Source organism: Natator depressus, chromosome 9 (genome assembly GCF_965152275.1).
Source record: "Natator depressus isolate rNatDep1 chromosome 9, rNatDep2.hap1, whole genome shotgun sequence".
Classification (NCBI taxonomy): Eukaryota; Metazoa; Chordata; order Testudines; family Cheloniidae; genus Natator; species Natator depressus.
In genome coordinates, this window is record NC_134242.1 from 13,462,798 (window position 1) to 13,488,059 (window position 25,262).

General features: G+C 38.3%; 1 protein-coding gene across 1 annotated transcript in view; it reads right to left on the bottom strand.

The window, feature by feature from the left end:
- The window catches only part of NAALADL2 (N-acetylated alpha-linked acidic dipeptidase like 2), an 891,836-nt gene that overhangs the window by 277,439 nt on the left and 589,135 nt on the right, over positions 1-25,262 (bottom strand). The window lies entirely within an intron of this gene.

Below are 25,262 nucleotides of genomic sequence, written 5' to 3' on the forward strand. Positions count from 1 at the left end.
GGGCTGTTAATTAATTTTTTAATCACAATTAATTTTTTTTGAGTTAATCACACTGTTAAACAATAGAATACCAGTTGAAATGAATTAAATATTCTGGATGTTTTTCTACATTTTCAAATATATTGATTTCAATTACAACACAGAATACAAAATATACAGTGCTCAATTTATAATATTTTTATTACAAATATTTGTACTGTAAAAAAAACAAAATAAATAGTATTTTTCAAATCACCTCATACAAGTATCTTAGTGCATTCTCTTTATCATGAAAGCGCAATTTAGAAATGTAGATTTTTTTGTTACATAACTGCACTCAAAAACAAAACGATGTAAAACTTTAAAGCCTACAAGTCCACTCAGTCCTTCTTCTTGTTCAGCCAATCACTAAGAAACATGTTTGTTTACATTTACGGGAGATAATGTTGCCCACTTCTTATTTACAATGTCACCTGAAAGTGAGAATAGACATTCACATTGCACTTTTGTAGTCCACACTGCAAGGTATTTACGAGTCAGATATGCTAAACATTCGTATGCCCCCTCTATTTGTGGGCTTCATAGAGTTTCCAGCCAGAAAAGACAACTAACATCATTTAGTCTCATATATTGCAGGCCCCCCAGAACACCCACACACTAAACCCAACAACCAAAATTAGATCAAAGCATTTCAGCCTATAAAAAATTAATCTATTATATGCCACAGGCAGAGAATAGGCAGGACTGAGGTGAACCAGTGTCTGAGGCCCCTGCAATGACATGGAACTGATTAAGTGAAATATATCCAGATAATCCTGGACAGTAGCACCCACATGCTACAGAAGAAGGTAAAAAACAAAAACAAAAAAATAAGCTCACTGCCAATCTGACTTGGGGAAAAATTCCTTCCTAACCCCACATATGGTGATCAGTTAGACCCTGAGCATGTGAGCAAGAACCAGCCAGAAAAGCGTGACTCAGAAAATGCTCAGTGCTGTCTCAGACCACTAACCCACCTCTTCCAGTGTCCTATCTCTAACTGTGGCCCTACCTGATGCTTCAGAGGAAGGAGACAAAAATTAAAAAGAAACCCTACAAAACCCACACCACCACATAGGGAAGCAGGGTAAATCCCTTCCTGACCCCCTCTGGTTGAAGCTCTGAGGCATGAGATTTTAGGAATATAAGACAAACCAGAAGGGACCTTCATGCCTGCCTTGCCCTGCCCCCACTATACAATCCCACTCATAAATTTGTCCGCCTCGCTCTTAAAACTAATTGAGTTGTTTTCCCCCCACAACTCCTGTTGGGAAGCTGTTCCAGAACTTCACCCCTCTGATGGTTGGAAACCTTCTTCTAATTTCCAACCTGAATTTGCTGATGGCCAGTATATACCCATTTTTTCTTGTGCCAACATTGTCCTTGAATTTGAACAGCTCTTCACCCTCCCTGGTGTTTATTCCTCTGATGTATTTATAGAGGGCAATCATATCCCCTCGCAGCCTGCTTTTCTGATAGGCTACACAAGCCAAGCTCTTCCAGTCTCCTCTCATAAGATAGGCCTTCCATTCCCCTGATCATCCTAGTAGCTGTTCCAGTTTGAATAAATCTTTCTTTAACATCGGTGACCAGTATTCTAAATGAAGTCTTACCAGTGCCTTGTACAGTGGTAATGTTACATATTAAGTCCTATATAAATGATTCCATACTGAATCATTCACTGTGATTTTCAGTCTTCCTCTAACCTCTTTATAAAGGTTCTTTATAAACCCTTTTAAAAAAAAAGTTATGTATAATGAAAAACATTAGATAAAAAAGAGTTAAGTCACACTCAGAGTATGTTAACAGTCAAAAGTCCTCCTGCACCCAAGATCTGCCATTTGTGAAGGTACTGAAAAGTTTCTTGTCAAATATGCCAATTATCTTATCAGGGGGCTTGTTAATAACCGATTAATCTGCCTAACAATCATATGGTTCAGCTAAAATCTGTATAAGAATTAAATTATTTTAATGCTTGATAATTATCTCCCATGATGATTAGTGTGTGCTAGCAGTAAAGATTACCAATTTACATCTGAATGTCTATCACATATTTGAACTATATATGCTAATCGGGATGGCAAGAGAGATACCAAAATGTAAAATCGATAAAAACAAAATCAAATTCCTGCAAATGTTTTTTCCCGGAAAAATTATTGGGCAAGAGACTTGCACTTCAATAAGACCCCAACCCTGCAGAAGCTTACACACATGCTTAACTTTACTACCATAAATAGTCCTATTGAAATCCACAGAACTACTCATGGTAGCAAAGTTAAGCATGTGCATATTTGGGGCCCAGGACTACTCACATGCTTAAAATTACGGATATGCTTAAATGCTTTGCTAGACTGGGGCCTTAGGATCCAATCCCACACCAAAACTCTCATTAACTTCCGTGGTGCTAAACTTCCCTATGCTTTCACATTTCCTGAAAAATGGTGTTTATTTATACTTCTATTTCTCACAAAGGTGGTTTTCATTATTCATTACTGCAGTCATTCATTACTCAGTAAAGGACTTTGAGATCCTCAGATGGAAGGCACTACAGAACTGCAAATATAATCTCATTAGAATGCCCGTTACCTTCAGTGATCCCATAGTCTTTTAAAAAATTGAATTGATCCATACTTCATGTATTTTTCCTCTTACCCCAAAATCCACTTTATTTCACCTGTAGTATCTGATACAACTGAAAATTAGAGTCTTCCAGCTAAAGGAATCGAATAATTGCATATTCCACAACAATTTTAATCTCATTTTAGTAAATGAAATAAAACAATTTAAAAAGACACAAAGTCAGCCATCATTAGCAAAATATCATTAGGAAAATATCACTGAGAAATGGCTCAAAATAAGCCTTTAACAACAAATTAATCAGAATGATTCATGGGAGTAAACAATATTTTAAAAAGCATATCAGGAAGATATGCCTGATCAATCCTATCACAAGCCATGTCTGCGAGCTGCAACTTGGCACTTAACCCAATTTACATACCTTCTGCTTCTTCCTCCTACTATGGCTACATTACAAACCTATACAAGTGGAAAAAGAGAATCCCAAATGACTTTTGGCAATTCTTCCATCAATACCACTGCAACTATGGAGCTCAGAGTTCAATACAACTCTACATTTAAAATTAAATATCAGGATTAACATGCAGCTCACACACTCGGCTGAAAAACAACTTCTGGAGAGCGCCTGTAGGTGTTCTTTGGATACCCTTGTATAGAATTTGGGTACGCTAGGAAAGTTGTCACATGAAGCACACAGGGATTACAAATCTATTTCTCTTAAAAAATCTTTTATGTTTTCCACACCTGAAGATGGAGCTTTGATTGACATAAGTTTATTGTGACAGTGTACATTCATATAAATGAACTCTGAGATAAAAATGGGAGTTAAAATTTAGTTTAAATATGTGACAGGTGTCTCATACAAAAAAATGGTCCAACTGGAGTTTTTTCCACATATTTATGCCTTTTCCTAATTCAAGAAATCTCTTGAATGCAAGTTATTCTAATCAGAGCGAAGCAGAAGGGTAACTGTTATAAAGCTTTTAAAAATACAAACATTCAGGCGGAAGAAATTCAACATTTTAAAAGTGAAGTGCTGCAGGCTCTCAATTCATTTCACTCCACAAAGGAATAAATGTAAACTCTTTAAATAACAAGATGTTACCCACTCCTTTTGTGATATTTTCTACAATAAAGAGCAATATATCTGTATATCTAGATCATTTGTAGTATTCAGGCTACTTACAATACTCATTGCTCCTTAACAGTTAACATGCATTTATCTTAAGATATCAGCTTCCTCATATATTTATATTATATACATTAAACTCCCACATAGATTTCTACCATAACTTCAACCACCATCACCTGTCCATTAAACTGTCTCTGGAACACTCCCACATAAGCATCAGCTTCAGCAATGGAATCCTTCAGACAACTATATACAAGAAACCCACAGATCACCACACCTACCTTCACAGACCCAGTAGCCACCCAATACACACCAAGAAATCTGTTATCTACAGACAGGCACTCAGATACCACAGAATGCTCCAAGAAGAAAGTGAGGGATATACAGCTTAATACACTCAATACTGCCTTCACCAAACAACGACACTCCAAAGAAGTAGATTGCATCATTGAATGGGCCACACAAATACCCTGAGAGAACCTGATTCAATACAGAACTAAAATCCCCCCTGACTGCACACTGCTAGTTGTCACCTACCAGTCCACACTGGAGCTTATACAGGATATCAACAAACAACTGCAACCCATACTTGATGGGAACCCTATCCTGAAAAAAATCTTTTCAAACAATCCAGCAACCTCTTCAAGCTCATCATCAGAAGCAAGCTTCCCATAGACCAAGACACTGACTCAGAGCAGCACCAGACCCTGCCAGAACAACAGATGCAAAACCTGAAGAGATCTCTATTGCTACAATGATCACCACCACCCACAATACACCTTTCAAGATCCAGGGGTCCTACACATGCCTGTCACAACATGGGGTGTACCTCATCCAGTGCACTAAATCCCCAACAGCAACTATGTGGGTGAAACCAGACAATCACTATGAACTCATACAGGAAAATGATCAAAAAACCGAACACCCCCTGTCACCTGTAGATGAATACTTTTCATAAACCAATCACTCCATATTGGACCTATCAATCCTCATCCTCAAAGGAGGCCTGCACAACACTTTCAAAAGATGAGACTGGGCACTTATTCATAACTTTTCTAGACCTAAAATTCATCAACTGAATAGAGACACTAGATTTATGGCTAATCACAACAATCTATAACCCACTAACAACCTTCCCTGTTCACACTGAGCTGCTTTTTCCCCTTCCCTCCCTCTCCTCCTTATGACTGGAAGGGTGTTAACAAGCCACTTCATCTTGAGTGGTCCCTTGAAATATGTGATAACTACTTATGCTAAACAATGTGTTCCATCTTGTATTTAGTTATGACACTCCGAGTAAGTTTCCCAGACCTTAAAAACAGTTCTGTGTAAGCTTGAAAGCTTTTTCTCTCACCAACAGAAGTTGGTCCCATAAAAGATATTACCTCACCCACCTTGTCACACATTTATATTGTTGTTTTAGTCATTTAAGCAGGGCTTTCTTAAATTACTTCATGGTAGCATTTCTGTCTTTCTTCTCCCACAAAAACACATAAAGAGTATATTTCCCAAAATCTTCATGTTTTCCAATGCAGTGTTTCTCATTGACTTTAATCAGATTCATGGTGCTGAAACCTCACACTGTGCATTGTGAATTTAAAGATTAATGTAACCATGGTTGTGCGAATGCAAAATTCTAACCCAAGATTTAAACATTTTAATAACCTTTAATGTATTTAGTCTTTGGAAAGAACATTCCTTTCTAGCTTGCAGCATATATATTTGCATGGTGATGTGACGTGACCCAACATGACATGCTGCAAGCAACATGACAACATTTTGACACTTTATGTGAGACAAGGAATGCTACATGGCACAGGAGGCATTCCACATGCAAAGTTGTATTTGTACATAAATGGCCATGGTAAATATTTGATCCAGACTAGTTTGTGTTAACCATTATACAAGAAGTAGTTTCCATATGGGTTTATAATCAGAGGTGGAGATCCTCACCTGAGGTAAATTGAAATTAATTTACATCACGTGAGGATCTGCCCTACAAATAGGCTTGGAAAGATTAGATTTTTACTGGTATGTGTCAGATGTTGATGTCACCATACACACAAAAGCCAGTTAAAATTTTTCATCAATACTAATCAAAATTTACAGGTAGGTATAGAAAGAAAAATACTGCTTGAGAAGTCGTTAGCATTTGATTTTGTACATTTTGGAATGTGATGCTGACAATTTGTGTTTCAATGGTTATAAAGCCTTAACTTTTTGACTCTCAATTGTCATTAAATTATTATTGTCTGGCTGCCCCACATACACAGAATTTCCCACAACTGTGGAAAATTTAAACAGATAAAAATGGGGGGAAAAATGCTTAAACATCGATATCCATTGAAATTATAAAAAAAAATTCTGCCAACCCTACCTATAAAACTGCCAAATATGCTAAAATTCTAAGGTCAATATTTTCAAAATTGACTAGTAATGTTGCGTCCCTGTTTTGAAATGCCCTAAAGGGGCTTGATTTTCAAAGGGCAGATTCTCAGTACTTATTGAAAACTCAGTCTTCTTTAAGGTATCTCAGATTGGGAGCCCACAATCACTAGTCACTTTAAAAAATCTTGGCTTACATAATTTAGTAGTGGTTTTTGGTCTGAAGCTAAATATCTTGAGCTTCAATAACCTCACGGGAAAAAACTTCACTAGAGCACTGATAAGGCTAATGCCAAAGAACTGCTCTATAATGATGAGTGCTTTTTTGGTACCTTGCCAGAGTAACCCCCTTTTCAGTTATCTGCAATGACATGCTTATTGAATCAATTATATTTGTTTAATGTTTACAATGCTCTGCACAGTGGTACACTGATGGAATCTACATTAAATACAATACATGTTCTTAAGGCAGGACTTTAATCAAATGTTAATCGACACTAGTAATAGGTTATTTTCTACATTTATTGACCTCATTATTAGGATACATTACAAGCATCTTACTGTTTTTTTCCCATTGTTCCCCAAAGTAATTTTGCTGCAATACACAAAACAAAAATAAAATAGAATTTAGTTTTATATAGCACTTGTCACACTGAAGGCTTCTTACAGTGCTTTACAAAATAATGAGTTCAAAGTACTGGTAGTTCAGAGACTTGGAAGGCACACTGAGCAATCATTATATGTTTAACATCAGAAAAAAATTCAATATTAGAATTTTTTTTCTGTAAGAAACAATGTTTTCTACAGTACCTACATTATCCCTCTGCTTGTATTCTGTGGTTAATTTCTCAACCATTAGTAAATGTAATCTAGGTCTAAGTTGTCAGAAAGACCCATGTGCTTTTTATTCACAGAACAGACACAGTACAGACAGCAGCATGCAAAATCCCTCTAGTCTGTCCATCACTAGGATTCCTCAGATTCTCTGCTGAGATGGTCACAATTAGTGCCAGTTGGGATGGTTTCCAGCTCCTGAAAACAATCTCCCATCACATAAGATAGTGGATCTCAACCTTTCCAGACTACAGTTCCCCTTTCAGGAAGCTAATTTGTCTTGTGTACTCCCAAGTTTCACCTCGTTTAAAAAAAACTACTTGCTTACAAAATCGGACATAAAAATACAAAGAAGTGTAACAGCACACTATTACTGAACAAATGCTGACTTTCACATTTTTACTATATAATTATAAAATAAATCAATTGGAATATAAATATTGTATTTACATTTCAGCGTATAGTATATAGAGCAGAACAAACAAGTTGTTGTCTGCATGAAACTTTAATTTGTACTGACTTCGCTCGTGCTTTTTATGTAGCCTGTTGTAAAACTGGGCAAATATCAAGATGAGCTGATGTATCTCTAGTTGAGAACCACTGACATGAGGTAATGAATAGACAGCTGATAACAACTTTCAAACTATTGTGAAGATCGGGTTTTCAGTTGATGTATAATATAGGTATGAAGTCATCTGATTCAGTTATTAGACCTCTGAGCCATCTAGTCCCCTTTATTTATCTTTTTATAAATGCCCTAGAATCTAACTTCCATTTTGACAACGTGAAATAAAGAGAAGGGATCTCACATTAATGTATCACCTCAACCAACCAAACCAAAAAATCTTCAACAGTGTCATACCTGCCTCATTCTGAACTAAGGACTCGGCATTATCTCTGAGCCTAAATCAGTGGCGGGCAAACTTTTTGGCCTGAGGGCCACATCGGGTTTCCAAAATTGTATGGAAGGCTGGTTAGGGGAGGCTGTCTCTCCCGGCCCTGACCTCCTATCCGACACCCCCCCCCCCTTCTTGTCCTCTGACGGTTCCCCCGGGACTCCTGACCCATCCAACCCCCCTGTTCCCTGTCCCCTGATGGCCCCCACCAGGACTCCTACCCCATCAACCGCCCCCTGCTCCCTGTCCCCTGACCACCCCTGGACCCCCCAGCCCTGATTGCCCCCCACCGCCCCATCCAACCCCCCCTCTCATTTATGACTGCCCCCCCGGGACCCCTGCCCCATCCAACCACCCCTTCTCCCTGTCCCCTGACTGCCCCTGGAACCCCTGCCCCCATCCAACCCACCTGTTCCCTGCCCTCTGACTGCCCCGACCCCTATCCACCCCCTGCACACACACACCCCCAAACTCCCCTGCCCTCTATCCAACCCCACCGCCCGCTCTCTTACCTCACAGCACAGAGCACTGGTGGCTGGCAGCGCTACAGCCGCACCGGCCAGAGCACCAAGTCAGGTCGCGGCTCTGCAACTGCGCTGCCTGGCAGCCCAGAGCGTTGTGCCAGCGACGCGGTGAGGCTGCGGGGTGGGGGAGACAGTGTGGGAGGGCCCAGGGGCTAGCCTCCTGGGCCAGGCAGGAGGGTCCCGCGGGCAGTAGTTTGCCCACTTCTGGCCTAAATCTGCTATAAAATCTTGAATGGATGACCTAATCTGGATGTTAATAAAAAGAGACAAATAATGCAATCCTTAGTGATACAAGGCTCCCACTGATTCCTGAGTCAGAAGGAAATTCAGTCATTGCGGCATACTCCCATTCTGTTTTCTTGTTTCACTATTTCTAAGTAGATGTATACCGTGTTAATGTAGCAAATATTCACTGTGTCAAGATGATCCGGTTTAGTTAACACATGAATATTGTAGGTTGGAATGGAAACTATATTGTTTACCCACTAGAACATAATTCCAAAGTACATGAACAGTAAATTAATATTTAGAAAACACTTAACTTGAAAATGACATTACTTTCGCTGTCACTGCATATAAAATTCATCATAGATTCATTTACTGGATTTTATCAGGGTGAATCGTGCTGGCTCTATACAGAGAAAAATCCCATTGACAACAACAGCTCTTTTCTGAGGAAGGACTGCAGGCTTTACCCTAACATTTTCTCTCTCATTCTAAAGTGTTTACACAGGAATCTCTCCACCCATCACCTCTGAGATGGAATCTGGCAGCTGTTTCTCAGTTCACCGCAGCACAACAAATCAGTTTAAAAATAAGGAGTACATCATACCCAGTTAAAACAGTGTGAACCATTTAAGTAGGCAGAATGTTGCTGCTAGAAGAATACAAAATACGTATATCAAAATGCCAGTACTCTCGTAATTTTTTTCCATTTTGCTGAATATAGAAAATGGGTTGATTTTTGTAGGAAACTTTTGCAAAGGTATGAACATTTTGTGCAAAAGTAGGCCCATTATTTAAAGTGTAACAGTTTTGAGCAAAAGCAGGCCCATTTCCAAGCAAAAATGAGACCCAAAGGGACCATTTTACCAGCAAACATGTTTTTGCATTTAGAGCATGCAAAACATTAACATTTCACTCGTTTTTCCTGCAAGAATAGCCACAGAATCAAATTGCAAATACAGTCCAATTTGATTACATGATGAAAATTTTCATGTAAATGCTGTGAAACAAAAATTATACATTTTGTGTACTTTAACGGCTACCAAAGCTGGATCAGTTCATGACACCTGGTTCAACACTATCTGCTTTTGTGAATGTTATCATTGTGCCATAAGACCTTTAGTGTCAAATTTTTAGCACCCCTGCCTCTATGATGGAACACTGATTCAGAGGTGAAATTGCCACTTACACCTTTTCTTGCAGCACCTAATTGTAAGCCTCCCTCTTTTAATATTGATGGTCGTATTATACATAAAAGTTTACCGCAGTGAGAGTACTAAAATACTGCCATACATTTAAATCAGGTTATTAGTTTAGAGAACCATTTTATGAATTACACAATAGTCGTTTTTAATAAAAACCATGGTATCAAATAGGACCTTATTATTTTAATTGCACAACACTTTAAGAAGAAAAATAGCATGTGTTCTAATGAACTAGGAGGAAAGAATAGTGGTTACTACCTAGTTAAAAGAAAGATCACTAAACATGTGCACTAGATGAATAGTTTACTCTTACAAACATGCTTGCAAACTATCACTTAATGACCACTCATGTTACTGAATGATGGAGGAGCTGTTGCACGAACCCCTGCTCAGAGAAAAGGAGAGATCTATTAAAGCACAGGAAATGATCAAAGACAGGAGGAATTCACATTAAAATCTATCAAAGGAAGGCTTGAAGCTGCATGTAAAATCTAGAAGAACGTTATTTTATGCTTTTAATAAAGATATGCTTAAAATACCCTGAATTTCACCTCAAGGTATCTGAACATACTAGAGTTGCTATAGGATTGGGCAAAATAGGGGAACAATTTCATTTAGTGTGCTGATGTAAACTGTAGACAGAAGCAACTATATAAAAATATCCTTGTTCTACAGTTCAGGAACTTTGTTATAATTATAAAAATATACAATGCCATTAAAATATTAATATTTTTGAAAGTTATTCTAAGCATGGTTTTAAATGACAAAAAGTTCTCTTTGCTTGATAAAATATGATCTGCTCAGAAATATATGACAAAAGAAATTTGCCGCAAGCATGACATTAAAAAGAGAAAGGAAGACAATTCTAAGTGAATGACGTAGGCCAAAAATGTATTCTAAAAGCAGACAGAACAGGCAAGATGTACAATGACTGTACAATAATCACTAGACAGTATCAAGAATCCAGTCTTCCCACGTTTGGCTAACTTAAAATGCTAATTCTACAAATGCTCTACCCCAATATAGTGAATCATAACTGTCATTAGCCCAATCCTCAGCGGCCTCTACTTTTCTGTGATGTCAACAGATTCCACAAGTGACTACAGAAAAAGACAGCCAACCGCCAGGATAGTCCAAACTGACTGTGCATTTAATCTCTAAAAATTGCTATTCCACCATTTGAAGCTGTTAGTGATTTGATTGCTGGTATTCCTTCAATGGCCTTACCAGCAGCCATCCTCAAGATAGGATCTCTAGTTAAATAATCATATCCAATGTCCAAAAAGTGAAGCCATCAGGATGAAATAACTGGGAGCAATCTGTATCCTAGGATTTTCTTGACAAATCTGGGGGGTAATTGGAGTTTACATTCTCCCTGGATCAACAGATGTGACTGACAAGTTCACACCTCTGGCACAGCTACTCAGGAAGTATGATCAAGCATACCAGTAAATATTTTTAAAACCAATCCCACCACTGTACAAACTTAAAACTCAGAGGATATCACTGGAGAAAGATAATAGTGCAGCTGCCTTCCCTGTCCCTCTGTGGTTGCCTTCCCTGAGAACCTTGTCCACAGAATCAAACACTGCACAAGGGGCTGTCATCCTTCTCTTTTTGCTGGCTGTCACATGGCTTGGAAACCTGGTCATCATGCTGCTGCATGCAGCTGCTTGTCTTCAGCTGCAGGCAGTACACCCTTATCCATCTTGCAGCAGATGATGGATGCTGCAGAAGAGCTACCAAGGTAGCTATTATGCTGTGCCCTCCTCCAATGCCATGGTGATAAGCACCTGCATGGCAAGGGAGGCTGCCACAAGGCCTACGGAAAGGTGAAGATGAGCTAATAGGCTAGTGTCAGTCAAAATATCTGCTTCTCAATCTACTACCAGTTCTTGCTGATCAGTGCAGTGTACAAACTTTCCCAGCATATCCCCAAAGGATTCCTTTACAATGCAGAGGGTTTGGTGCTAAACTGATCTATGTGCAGCTGCAAAGCTGAAAGAACAGGGGAGTGGAAAGAGCATAGGACCATGCTGGTAACGAAGTGGCAAGGAAACCAGGCAATGTGATAATACAGGGTAGGGGCAGGGGAAGGTGAAGTGAGAAGGGAAAGAGGTGCCCCAACTAACCCAAAAACCCACTCTACTCCCAAGAAGAGATTTCACGTCAAAAAGGAGAAATGCAAGAGACTCCATGAAGTTCACTACTGGTATTGATTTTACATGGAAGGTGCTCAGATGCGAAGAGCTTTATACTGCTGCCCATCACCAAAGACAGATTCAACAGGAAGGTTGCATATGAACAGAAGATGAGAGCCGAGGCAGAACTAGAATGACTGAAGAACGTACAGGGAGGTAAGAGTGCTGGGAGGGACAGGTTATGAGGTCACTGCATGTGAAAAGGGCCCAATAAAACATCTTTGTCTCATATTGTCAGTTTTTATGCTTGTAGAAACTATTTTCAATAATATACACAAGTGATAGCAAACCTACAAAACTGAAGCTATTTGGTGCCCTTGTTTTTAAAAACAGCCCTAATATCTACTACATTTTGTGCACTTGCCTGATACACTGATACTACTGAAAACAAAACAGATGCAGTAATTCCAGTCAGACTTCACACTGCAGCTATGACAAATATTCTCTTAGTGCGGTAGCAATACTGAAGAGAAATAGAGACCCAGATTGTAGAACATGAACAAGGATTTTTTGTTTCTCTAAAAATAGCAGCAGAAGCAAGGCAGACCTCAGCAGAACATAAACGTCTTTCCCATTTATGTGAAGCATTGTCTTTAGATTCAACTAAATGTTTGCCCTCATTTTTCTACATAGTCAAACCAACAAAAATACCTCATTCGGAGAAACCTTTTGCTACATTAAAGTCATATTAATATATTTAAATGATACGGTTGCTTGTGGGCATAAAGTACTACTGTCAAAGAAGTGGCAAAGACCTCAAAAGCAGCAAATACATGTAATCACAGTTCTAAATTGCTAGCTACTCCTGAGCTGGACAACATTCACTCTGGGATTTAGAGGAGAAGAAAAAAAAAATCTATTTGGTGATGCTTGGTTCAATCTACCTGTTCTAATAACTACTGTTCCCAGTAGAAATTCATACAGAAGAAATATTATCCCATAGAATGGGAGGTAATAGAAGGTTAGTGATGTATTACCTCTATAATAAGAAAGGGGCTTAAAGTTCCCCCCACCACACACCTTAAATTGCTGAAAAAACTTTTTACCAAACACTACATACCTCAAGGCTTCTTCATCATCAGTGGAAGTAAACTAATACAAATATTGTCCACATCAACTTCAAACGAGTGATTCTACAAACCAAATTAGTTAAATCCTTACTGAGTGACATTACTGCAACATGGTGTTGTGTCAGATGTTCACTGCTGTATTAAAAAGTAGTAATATTTTATCAATCTGGCAAATTTGTTAAACAGACTTTGAAGTCTTCCTGGTTTTTGCTACAGCACTTTAATTACCTACACAAAAATGCCTGTATTAAAAGACTAAATCTAACTTATTTAATAACCTTAAAATAAGGTGCAAAACATATTTGTAAATATCTTTATAATACAGAATTTCTTTTAAGGAAAAAAAGATGAGTTCACTGTAACAAGGTGTAAGACTAGTTCAGTGATACGTTGCCAATATTTAACAAGCAAACTATAAAATTTTCTGCTCAACCTTTGGTTAAATCCCGTGAAGCAAGTATTCATGTGTTGGAAGGGTGAATACTATCAAATCGAAACATTTTTTCCTCTATTGAAACAAAACTGCTTTATCATAACTATAACCAATGAGGGAGGCAATGCCACTTGGCAAAAAAGCTTACATTCAAGGCATATGCTAGATTTTAAAGCTAGCCGAAATGGAGTCTATTCTGTGGGAAAAATTGAAATTTTATTTTCAAAAAAATTAGTGGATTTTTCCAAATTTTTAATTTTTTGTTAGTCTTTCTCCCTCCTTCTACTAATAAAAAGTAGGGAAAAGAAGAGGAAAAGAAAAAAAACTGAAAACACTTCTGATTTCAAAAACAAAATTATGTTCTTGGCAGAAAAAAATTGTGAAACTTTGGCCAAAATGAAAATTTTCTGTCAAAACTTTTATTTTCAAAATAAAGCCATTTTTAGTCAAAAAAACCTTTATGATCAAAAATTCTCTCCAGCTCACTGATTACGTTTAGACTTTGTCTCCAAAAATCATACTCAGTGCACAGCATAGTTAAGGCCCAGATCCTGAAAAGACTTATACATGTGTTAAAGTTTCTGGATTCTAGGTAATCCTGATGAAGTCAATGGAACTACAAAGAGTGCATTAAGTTAAACATGTGCATAAATTTTAGCAGTATTGGGGCCTAGGTGTTCAACCTGTGTAATTTGAAAAGATGGCATAAATCACTGTTGCGCTACTTCCTATCAAGCCTAGTGACAAAAAGTTAACAAACACCACAGTAACTCTACTGAAAACTCCACTATTTTATACCATTACTGGAGAACAAATTATATATATATATATATATATATATATATATATATATATATATATATATATATATATAAATAAACAAAATAAAGAACAATTCTAGAATACAAAAAAAACCCCATAAAAAGTTGTGTAAGAAAAGTGTGCACATTAAAGTGTCCATACCGGATGTCATGTATGAAGTTTTTCGTGAGATAATCAAAGTGACTAACAGTCCAGATCAGATTTTGCTGCCATTAACTAGAGTAATCTTACTTAAGGGTAACCTATTACTGGACAAGTTATCCAGTGTATTTGGCACAAATTAGTTTCCCATAAAGGTCAGGCATAATGTACATGTCTTTTTGTTCTCTTTTATATTAAAACCCAACCACTGTTCTGCTTTAAAATAAATCCTATCACCCTTGAAGCTGGACTTATTCCTTTCCAAGGTAATGATGAAATGATGGATCTTAGTCCACATCGTTGTCTTTAATTTAGACTTCTCCTGCATCTTTCCAATACTGTAGAACAAAACTGAGTGTTCAACAACCTATCACACTAGGTCAAAATGAAGAGTATATGTCTTTTCCCTGACTGCGTGAGTTTGTACAATGGCACCAGCAGTACAGTGTATGAACACAAGCCAGAAACTCTTAGACCTCATACATTAATCAGTACAAATGAAGCAACTGAGATAGCTCTCTGACATCATGCTGAGTGGCACATACCTTCGTAGTAGACTTCTGTTATCTTCGGCACTAGCAATTCTTTGGCAGATCTAGGTTAATTTTACTCGTCTTGGAATTTGAATGTCAAAACTGTCCCTCTGGTCCAATTAGAAGTACTCAAAATTAGCAGAACCTGTGCCACAAGGTTTGTTTTCCCACCATCATGAACGGAATATCAGCATTATTCATGCAAAAAGAATTATTGATTGATTGCACTAATGGCAGAAGCTACAGATGCAGCAAATGTCTCTCGTCTTCTATTTAGGCCTTGTCTACACTGCACAATTGTGTCAACAAAAGTCAGGTTTCATTGACAAAACAGTGGATGTGTCCACACAATGCTCCGCCCGCAGATATAACTCTCCTGCTATGCCGACATAATAAAACCACCTCAACGAGCGACAGAGCTTTTTGCAACAAAGTTAGAGTGACGCAGTATCAGCGTAGATACTACACTTGCTTATGTTGCCCTCAGTGGCCTCCAGGAGGTGTCTCACATTGCCCATCATGACCTCTCTGAAAAACAGTTTCTACTCTGCTGCCCTGAAGCCAATTACACAGATATGCGGCCCTTTAAAGCCCCAGGAATTTTTGAAATTCCAATTCCTGTTTGCTCAGCATGGACAGCTCACACTACATCTTCCCAGCTCAAACAGGCTGCTGTGTGGAGTACACAGGAGTTGCTGGATCTGTTGGGTCTGTGGGGAGAGGAGGCTGTGGAGTTGCAGCTTCCGATCCAGTCGTAGGAACTGTGACACCTATGAGCAGATTGCTTGTGGCATGGATGAGAAGGGGCACAAAAGGGACACCCACCAGTGCCATGCTAAGATCAGGGAGCTGATGAAAGCATGCCAGAAGGCACTGGAGGTCCAACCATCATTCTGGTGCAGTGCTGAAAACATCTCTCTTCTACAAGGAGCTGCATACCATCCTTGGCAGCAACCCATCTCCACCACCAAGAGCCCCATGGATAATTTCGGGGGGGGGGACTAGAGGCAGCGACCAGTGGAGTCACCCCAAGGATAAAGTGGTGGATGAGGAGGTCAAGTTGGAGGAGACTGTGGGAGAGCCGAGAGGCTCGTCTGGTGGCATGGCAAGCCAGGACCTCTTTTTGATGCCAGAAGGGTCTAACCAGTCCTAGCAGTCCAGATCTGGAATGCCTGAAGCAGAAGCTGGGAGCTCTGGTAAGTACTCCTTTTTCTTTGATAGTGCAGAGTCACATGAGGTAGATGTGTCCTTTATTTTGTTACATGGTGCACATGGGAGAAGGGATTGAAAGTGGAAACATGGACAATCACTAAGGATGAATACAAAAGAATAGTGTAAGCATGTAAGGACAAAATTAGAAAGGTTAAGGCACAAAATGAGTTACACCTAGCCAGTGACATACAAAACAATAAGAAGAGGGTCCATAAATACACTAGGAGCAAGAGAAAGATGAGGGAAAGTGTAAGTCCATTACTTAGAAGGGAAAGAGAGCTAATAACTGATGACATCGAGATGGCGGTGGTGTTTAATGCCTGTTTTGCTTCAATCTTCAGTGAAAAGGTTGATAGTAACCAGGTGCTTAACACAATTAATATTAACAACAAGGGGAAAGGAACAGAAGCCACAATATGGAAAGAACAGGTTAAAGAATATTTAGATTAGATAGATGTATTTAAATTGGTGGGCCCTGACAACATTCACCTCAGAGTACATAAGAACTTAGAAAATCTGTCTTATGAGGAAAGGTTAAAAAATGGGCATGTTTAGTCTTGAGAAAAGACAACTGAGGGGGAACCTGATAACAGTCTTCAAATATGGTATGGGCTGTTATAAAGAGGATAGGACTACTTGTAGCACCTTAGAGACTAACAAATTTATTTGAGCATAAGCTTTCGTGAGCTACAGCGTACTCCTTTTCTTTTTGTGAATACAGACTAACACGGCTGCTACTCTGAAACCTGTCAAAGAGGACAGTGAACATTTGTTCTCCATGTCCACTGAAGGTAGGACAAGAAGCAATTTGGTTAATGTGCAGTAAGGGAGATTTAGGTTATATATTATGAAAAACTTTCTAATTGTAAGGATAGTTAAGAATTGGAACAGGCTTCCAAGGGCGGCTGTGGAATAACCATCACTGGAGGTTTTGAAGAACAGGGTAGACAAACATCTATAAGGGATGGTCTATGTATAACTAGTCCTCCTATAGCACAGGGGGATGGGCCCTTCTGCCCTATATGTCTACGATTCTAAATGGTAACTAGCAACTTTACGTTGTATTGCTGCATACCGGTCAATTTAAAATTTGTTTGCTATTCAGTGACATTGACAAAATGCCAACTCTCATTAAAATGACCCTTTCATTGTTGTCTGTCCTCAAAATGAGCCTTATGATACTGTCACTGTCCTCAAAACACCTATTTTAAAAAGTTTAAAATGAAACCAAACAAGTTATATTTAGTCACGTAAGTGATCAAAGAACAATTCAGCAGCAATTCCACCCAATTTAACCAAGGTCAACTCAGAGGGCAATAATTTGCAATTAACAAGATTAAAGGGTATAGCCAGATCAATACTATTATTGATTATTATCCATGGCTGTAGAAATATCACTGGCTACTTTGAGAAGAGCAATCATGGATGCACACAGCCTAAAATATCTTACTGTACTGGCAGTGATTTATGTCTATACCAAAAAAAAAAAAAAAGAACATTAGGTGACAGTACACAAAATATTTTAAGTATTCGGTCAAAGAAAAAAAGGGAAATTAAGAAATAGGTTGACAGCTCCATTTATCAGCAGCTGGTCCTAGGTATAGGTGGTGAATTTCCTGTACCCTTCTGAGTAGGGTTACATTACATGCTATCAGTTACCATGAAAATAGGAAACTGTATGTGCCTCAGGAAGGGCAGCCCAAATACAATGATGGAGATTATACACACATACAGACAAAGGTAATGACAGCAGAAAAGCACATGTGGACATGCATGGGCAAACCGAATTAATGAATGCGCACAACTTCAGAACATTTTCTGAAGAGACACCTGCACAAACTACACAGATGTGATGACTTTTGATCTCAGTTGACTTGGATTTACTGCAACTAAAAGGTGAAAAATAATGAGTGAAATCCTAACCCCAGTGAAGTCAGTGAAAAAGCTCCCTTTGACTTCTATAGGACCACGATATGGCTATAGCTACACTTGGCTCTGGGGTGCGATTCCCAGCTCATGTAGACATACTCGTGCTGGTCTGTCCCCCTTTTCCATAACTTTTATTATACACAAAGGTATTGCAGCCAGTTAATTAAAATCTCACTCTCCATTTTAATCTGAGTTGACCAATGACCCTTTAACCCATTATCTCACTTTAAAATATACATCAGCAAAGATTGTTACTGAAGATAAATGTGGTACTTAGAGTTTTTCGATTACAAGCTCTTTAGGGTAGGGACTGTGTGATCACATATATTTTACAGAACCTATCACAATAATAGTCTAGTCCCCTGTGGATATCATTTACTTCAGTCTCATTTCAATTGTTGGGTTTCGTGTATGGGTGCCAGGTGGTGTGGGGTGAGATGTACAGGAGATCAGACTGCATGATCCAGTGGTCCCTTCTGGCCTTCCACTCGATGACTCAATAACAATACGGCTTCGATCTTTAGTGGGGGCTCTGGGTCATCTTGTAATACTAATATTAAGGGGGAGATTTCAAAAGAGCATAACAGACTTAAGAACAGAAGGTAAGTCAATGGGACTTGTGATCCTAAGCCCTTTAGTCTTATTGGAAAAATCTTCCCCTAGATAAATAAATAAAATTAACACAGTCCTGGTCTGACCTATTATTTCAAAATGTGTGCCACCTGGTAAAGGGTGTTCTCAGATCATAATGCATCGGTTCTGCCATCTTTATTCAAGCTGAGTACCTTATTTGGTGAGTAGTCTGGTTTAAGTCAATGGGACCGCTTGCAAAGTTGGCAAGGGCAACAGAGCTGGGTCATAAATATTTATATCTCACCAAAAATATGAAAGACAATCACTGTGTAACACTAGAATAGATTTACTTTGCTGCTACAAAACCAGGCAGTCAGCAGAAAGATCTTACAGTCAACTGAATTTCCAGAGAAATGCACAGTATTATGACAGTAAAGTGTTACTGCTTTCTAAATATTCCCCAATTCATATAACTCAGAAGGCTTCTCCAATTATCCCTCACCTACAAACACGACAGTGAGTGGTGCGGACATCCTGATATCAATGATGCTGATGAATATCAGCAAAGTAAACAATGCAGACACATGCTCGTTTGAGCTCAATAAAGAGACGGGAAAGTCAATAAAAATAATAAGCATTTATACGGCACTTTTCATCTTCAAAGAGCTTTACAAAAATATTTGCCAAATGGGAAAGGACAAAACTCATGTTATTTTTTAAGCTTCTAAGAGGATATAACAAACTATAAAGAATTTTTAAAAAGACAAATTGTTGGAAAAAAAAGGCTGCATAGCTCGGGAAGTGAGAATACATTAGTCATCTGGTGTAAATCAAACTCAGGTGCTTGGCATCTATTCACTGGCCTTGATCCTGCACCACTGAAGGCAACAGGAACTTAGTGGAGCTGGTCAAATATTTTGTTGAAATTGTGTTTCTACAGAAAAATGGGTTTTCAACAACAAAAGAGGAAAGTACTTGCTTTTCAGTAAAAATTTTGAACAAACAACAAATGCCCTGAATCTGAAATATTTTCCTGAAACCTGAAATATTTCATCGGCAAGCTAAGATAATTTGATTTGGAGATCCCACTATGGTGTCTCATGGGGGTTGCAGTTAAGTTTCCTTACGTCCCCGTCGCCTGTGTTCTGCAGCTAGACTACATCTTTACATCATGGCTACAGTCTCCCATGATGCAACTTCTTCCCCTCACCATGAATGTAGATTATGGTGTATCATGAGAGATGTACAGGCATGATAGTGGCATTTCCAAATCAAATTAGTTCAGTTTTCGAAAGGGGGTAGAGGGAGCCCACTTGTTTTCTGACCAGCTCTAGAACTTAGCAATTGACTTCAAGGGTGCTGGATCACCCCTATATGAAATAAATTTTTGGTGTCCCTCTGCGTTCTGGAGAACAGTTCCTCTTCCCCACACCATCACAAGTGATGCCCCTATTATTTATTGTTTAAGTGCCCCCAATATTCTTGGTGTTGTGCAAGACACAGATAATGAAGACATTGTAATTTAAAACCCAGACCCAGAAAAGGCAAGGCATACCAGGAAATCCACAGAAGGTCCTTTTGACTTTTTAAAATATTAGTTTAGTTCTTGGAGCAAATGAAATTAATGAGTCTTTGGAGTCACACACCAGAATGGTGAAAGGTTTCTGTACATAGGGGGCAAAATGGAACAAAGGATGGCGATCGGAATGAAATAAATGGGAAATAGATATTATAAATCTTCTCTAGACTATGGATTGTAGAAATATGAAAAACAAGTATGCAAATTGGTCACTGGATGTCACAATCTATGCAAGTCCTTTTCAAAGTGCACATTTGGCACCGAAAAAGTGTTACCTAAAGAAATCAAACTTCTTGGGAATTATTTGGAGGTGGGATGCTGTCCTCTAATTTTAAAGAAATGAAATGACTCTTAGATGAATGGAAACTCAGATTCTTCCTGAGTCTAGTCAACCCATTGTGAAACGGATTCTTAAATTAAGAATACAGATTTGGTGCCAGAAATTCAATCAAAATGATCTTACTCCGATGTCTAGCTTTTATCATTGTTATGACTGAATTGTAAATAAGTATAAAACCTCTTTTTAATTATGAAGTTTTCCATTAAAGAAAGTTAAGGCAGGACCTCGGACGCTATCAGATTAGATGTAATCCAATTTAGGTCTAGTACTTCCACAGATATAAACCCACAATTACTGTAATGCTCCAACTTCCACCATCTTACATTGATCCCAAGTAGAAATGAAATTGTTTTGTAAACATTTCAAATTAGACCTTCTCACATTTCATTAATTGATATAAAATGAGTACTGGTATATCAGATTAGATTATAAATGTGCAGCTGTCTACATTAATATCAAGACTTTTGTCTCACAAGTATACAGTATCTTTCATCCTGAAAGAACCTATGCTGCTTTACATGCTGGTGGCTAGATTCAATCCTGAGTTAGCCCATAGTGCAAAGTCTGCTGGGATGGGTGTTGTAAGTTTGTAAAATGCCCACAAGACCCATAACATAGTACAGCAACAATAATTTAAGAGAAGAAGCAAAACATAAGAGGGCATGTTCTCTGTTGCTATAATTCAACGGAAATCAATGGAGTTACATCAGCAGTGAATCTGACCCACTATTTTCAGTTTACATTATTTGTAGGCAGAATGCAATTATTCAAACTAGATCTTAGACAGAACATGAGAGTTATGTCTTTAATTTGTGTGAAAAGTGCTACAGAATTTTTAATAACCACAATTTGCCAAGACCCTGACTTTGCTTCCAAAATTTCTTAAAACTGGGTACATTTTTAAACTAGCCTCAAAAGTCCAACTGCATCTGTTTGTAAAGCAAAACCCCTTGTTTACACACAAATCCAGGAACCAAGTGGCTAACTACCCAATTTATTTGCTTGCCTGGTTGTATGTTCAAATGGTTTCACCTTTACATTTTACAGGTGAGCTTGTGGAGGCCAGTTGAAAATCTGACTCACAGTACTGACAGATGCAGAAGGCTGGAGCTCTGTTGATTCATTTCACACAAAAAGAGATTCAAGCAAAACCAAGATTTAATCTTCACAAACCAACTTAAATCAAAATCAAAAAGAAAGGGCTACTTCAACAATGTCCAGGTTTGGACTGAGACACGAAAAACTGTCGAGCATAAACATATGGCTTAAGTTAGCACCAAAAGACAAGGCCAATCTTTGTGTTTCACTGCATACATAATGCTAACAGAGCTTTTTAAACTTACAGGATAAAGTTACTGCAAATTCCATCATGCATTGCCAGAACAGTCAAAATGATTTGACTGTACCTTAGCTTATCTTTTCACAGACAAAAAGCCAGGACTCAAGCAATCATTAGCTAGTCATCAATCAGCTTAGACTATAACTGGCTATAAAAATAATACTATTTTTCATTTCATGTACCAACTATCTGTAATAGAAATAAATCATCATCACTTATATAAACATTTTTCATGCAAAGATCTGAAAGCATTTTATAAGCCTTACTTAAGCTTCATAAATAGAGCTGGTTGGGAATTTTCCAACAAAACAGAGTCCTGGGGTGTGCAGCTCTGGGGAAGTCCTGTCATTGGGTCTGCCCTGGACTGGGATGCACACTCCTTTCAGATTCCCAGGCCAACCGGTTCAGCGGTTTTCTTGTATAGGTTTAAGTGCTCTACTTCTCTGCCTCCCCTCCAGCTCTGGAAGGGCAGAGAGGTAGAGAACTAGCTGCCTTCCCCCTAGCTTCAGGGGCCAGGTAGCTCCTCTCTGGCTTCTCGATCTGGGAGTTGGCAGAGAGGTAGAGAAGTCAGGGTTTTTGCCTCTCTGGAAGCCAGGCTGGAGAGCAGCTGAGAAGCTAAAAAAATCCATTTCAGTTCTCCTGAAATGAATTTGTTCTTTAAACTCCTTTCCACAAAAAATTTGGCATTGTTGACATTTTGTTTTGCTTAAGGACAAAACTTTCTCTTAAAGACACAAAAGATTTTACAGAAAGAAGTTCCCCCTTTTCAGACAGCTCTAGATGCTGGTGACCAAGATAGAGAGATACAGTGTCTGCAAAGTGAGCTGAAGTTTCCCACAGCATGAAAATCTATAAAAAAAGCTTTGAAGAACTCTGATCTGATTAAAAACAAAACTGACCTTTAAGTCAAACATTTACTTCTAACACAAACAGTTTGTTGTGGGTGATCAACTCACATTTTGCCCAGACACTTACATCCTTGCAGTTTTTTAGGGAAGCCATCTTTGATGGAAAAATTAAAAGAAATGACAGAATATATAAAAACGAAGCTGAAAGCAACTCCAGCAGATCTCAGTCAGAAACCCAATGAGGGAGTCTGAGAAGATGAGAAAAATCAGAGAAAAAAAATGTCTGAATGGGGTCATCATTTAGCTACGGGAACCTGTGCTCTCTCACCAAGGAATGGTTTTCTTCAACTGTATGAAAATAAATGATACAAACGAGCAAAACCTTGGCGTCTAAATTAGCTGTTACCACTTAAGAAAGAGATCTTGGCATCATTGTGGATGGTTCTCTGAAAACATCCACTCAATGTGCTGCAGCAGTCAAAAAACAACAGCATGTTGGGAGCCAATAGGGAAAAGGATAGATAAGACAGTAAATACCACAATCCCACCATATAAATCCATGGTACACCCACACCTTGAATACTGCATGCAGTTCTGGTTGCCTTATCTCAAAGAAGATCTATTAGAAAGGGAAGAGGTACAGAGAAAGGGCAACAAAAATGGTTCCATATGAGGAGACATTAAAAAGACTGGGACTGTTCAGCTCAGAAAAAAAGAAGACTAAGGGGTGGGGAGCACGGAGATAGAGGTCTATAAAATCATGAATGGTGTGGAGAAAGTGTATTAGGAAGTGTTATTTACTCATTCGCACAACACAAGTACTGGGGGCCACCCAATGAAATTAATAGGCAACTGATTTAAAACAATCAAAAGGAAATACTTCCTACAACACACAACCTGTGGAACTCCTTGCTAGAGGATATTGTGAAAGCCAGAAGTATAATTGGGTTAAAAAAAGAATTAGATAAGTTCATGGAGGATAGGTCCATCAATGGCTATTACCGAAGATGGTCAGGGATGTAACTCCACAGTCTGGGTGTCCCTAAGCCTCTGACTGCCAGATGCTGAGACTGGACAACAGGGCAATCACTTGATGGTTGTCCTGTTTGGATCATTTGCTTGGCAGCTTCTGGCACTGGCCACTGTTGGAAGACAGGATACTGGGCTCGATGGACCATTGGTCTGACTCAGTGTGACCATTCATATGTTCTTATGTTAATGATATTAGCAGTAAATAATAATCCAAGGAAAATCAATAGCGTGAGGAATAAGGAAGGCATATTATGAAAGAAAGCTGCAAATTATCAGGGCAGGATATCTGGCTTGAGATCTTTGAAACATCCAAAGCATTTTCCACTTTTAGGAATGAGTGTCTTTCTCCTTTGACCCAAGAGAGAAAGAGTAGGTGGCAGAAATGTTCCATGACTTTTAGATTTGCAAAACTAGTTCAAACACAAAAATACAAACCTTTTTAACACTGTAATTTAAATCCATGTCCCTCCCTCACCCCTCTCTCTTCCCAAAGGATATATCTACTTTAAAAAGTCAAATTCTAGCTAAAGGGAAGCCAGTGCTATATATTAGGGATAGAAGAAAATCTCAAAACCTAGGCTAGTACAAATAAGTGTCTTAAGCATGGTATATAAACTTGATTTTGTTTTTCATTTCTCTTTACTTCTCTGTTCCTTTCCAATAATATTTAAATCCAACTTTCAAAACTCATGTACAAGTGGGTTTGAAATCAGGCAAAACATCCACAGTAATAACCACTAAACATTTAAACTGCTTCCATTTTTTCCTCTTTAAAACTACAGATATTTTCAGCAAACTATAAAAAGAAATATAATTGAACAAATCCATAATGACAACTATGATATTAGGAAGACATTTTCCAGACCATTCTCTATTTATATCAAGTATTAGGTGCTTAGATCTAATTATTAAGATGCCTCATATAATTTTGCCATTCATTTTAATTAGACAAAGCAACAATCTACATCTTTCCCCAAAGAATTTCAAAAACAATGTAGAAATCTTAACTTTTCCAGTTGTTTGGTGTGTAACCATCATTAAGATCGTAGCACTGTCATAACAGTATAATGTGCTCCTTCTGTTCTTACACATGCAGAACTCCTATGACCTTTAACTAGCATTACAAATGGGGAGAGATGAAGAAAGAAAGAGAAAGAAAATTGCATGAGTAAACTGAATGATAGAGGAGATTTGACATGACAGTTATAAGTCAAAACATGATGTTTTCACCATTATGGATTTATACTAATCATAGTTTATGTGATTCAATAACAATTTGGTACCGCAGTGACATAAACCACTGTAAAAAGAAAAGGAGTACTTGTGGCACCTTAGAGACTAACAAATTTATTTGAGCATAAGCTTTCGTGAGCTACAGTTCACTTCATCAGATGTTAAATAAACTGTGTTGATC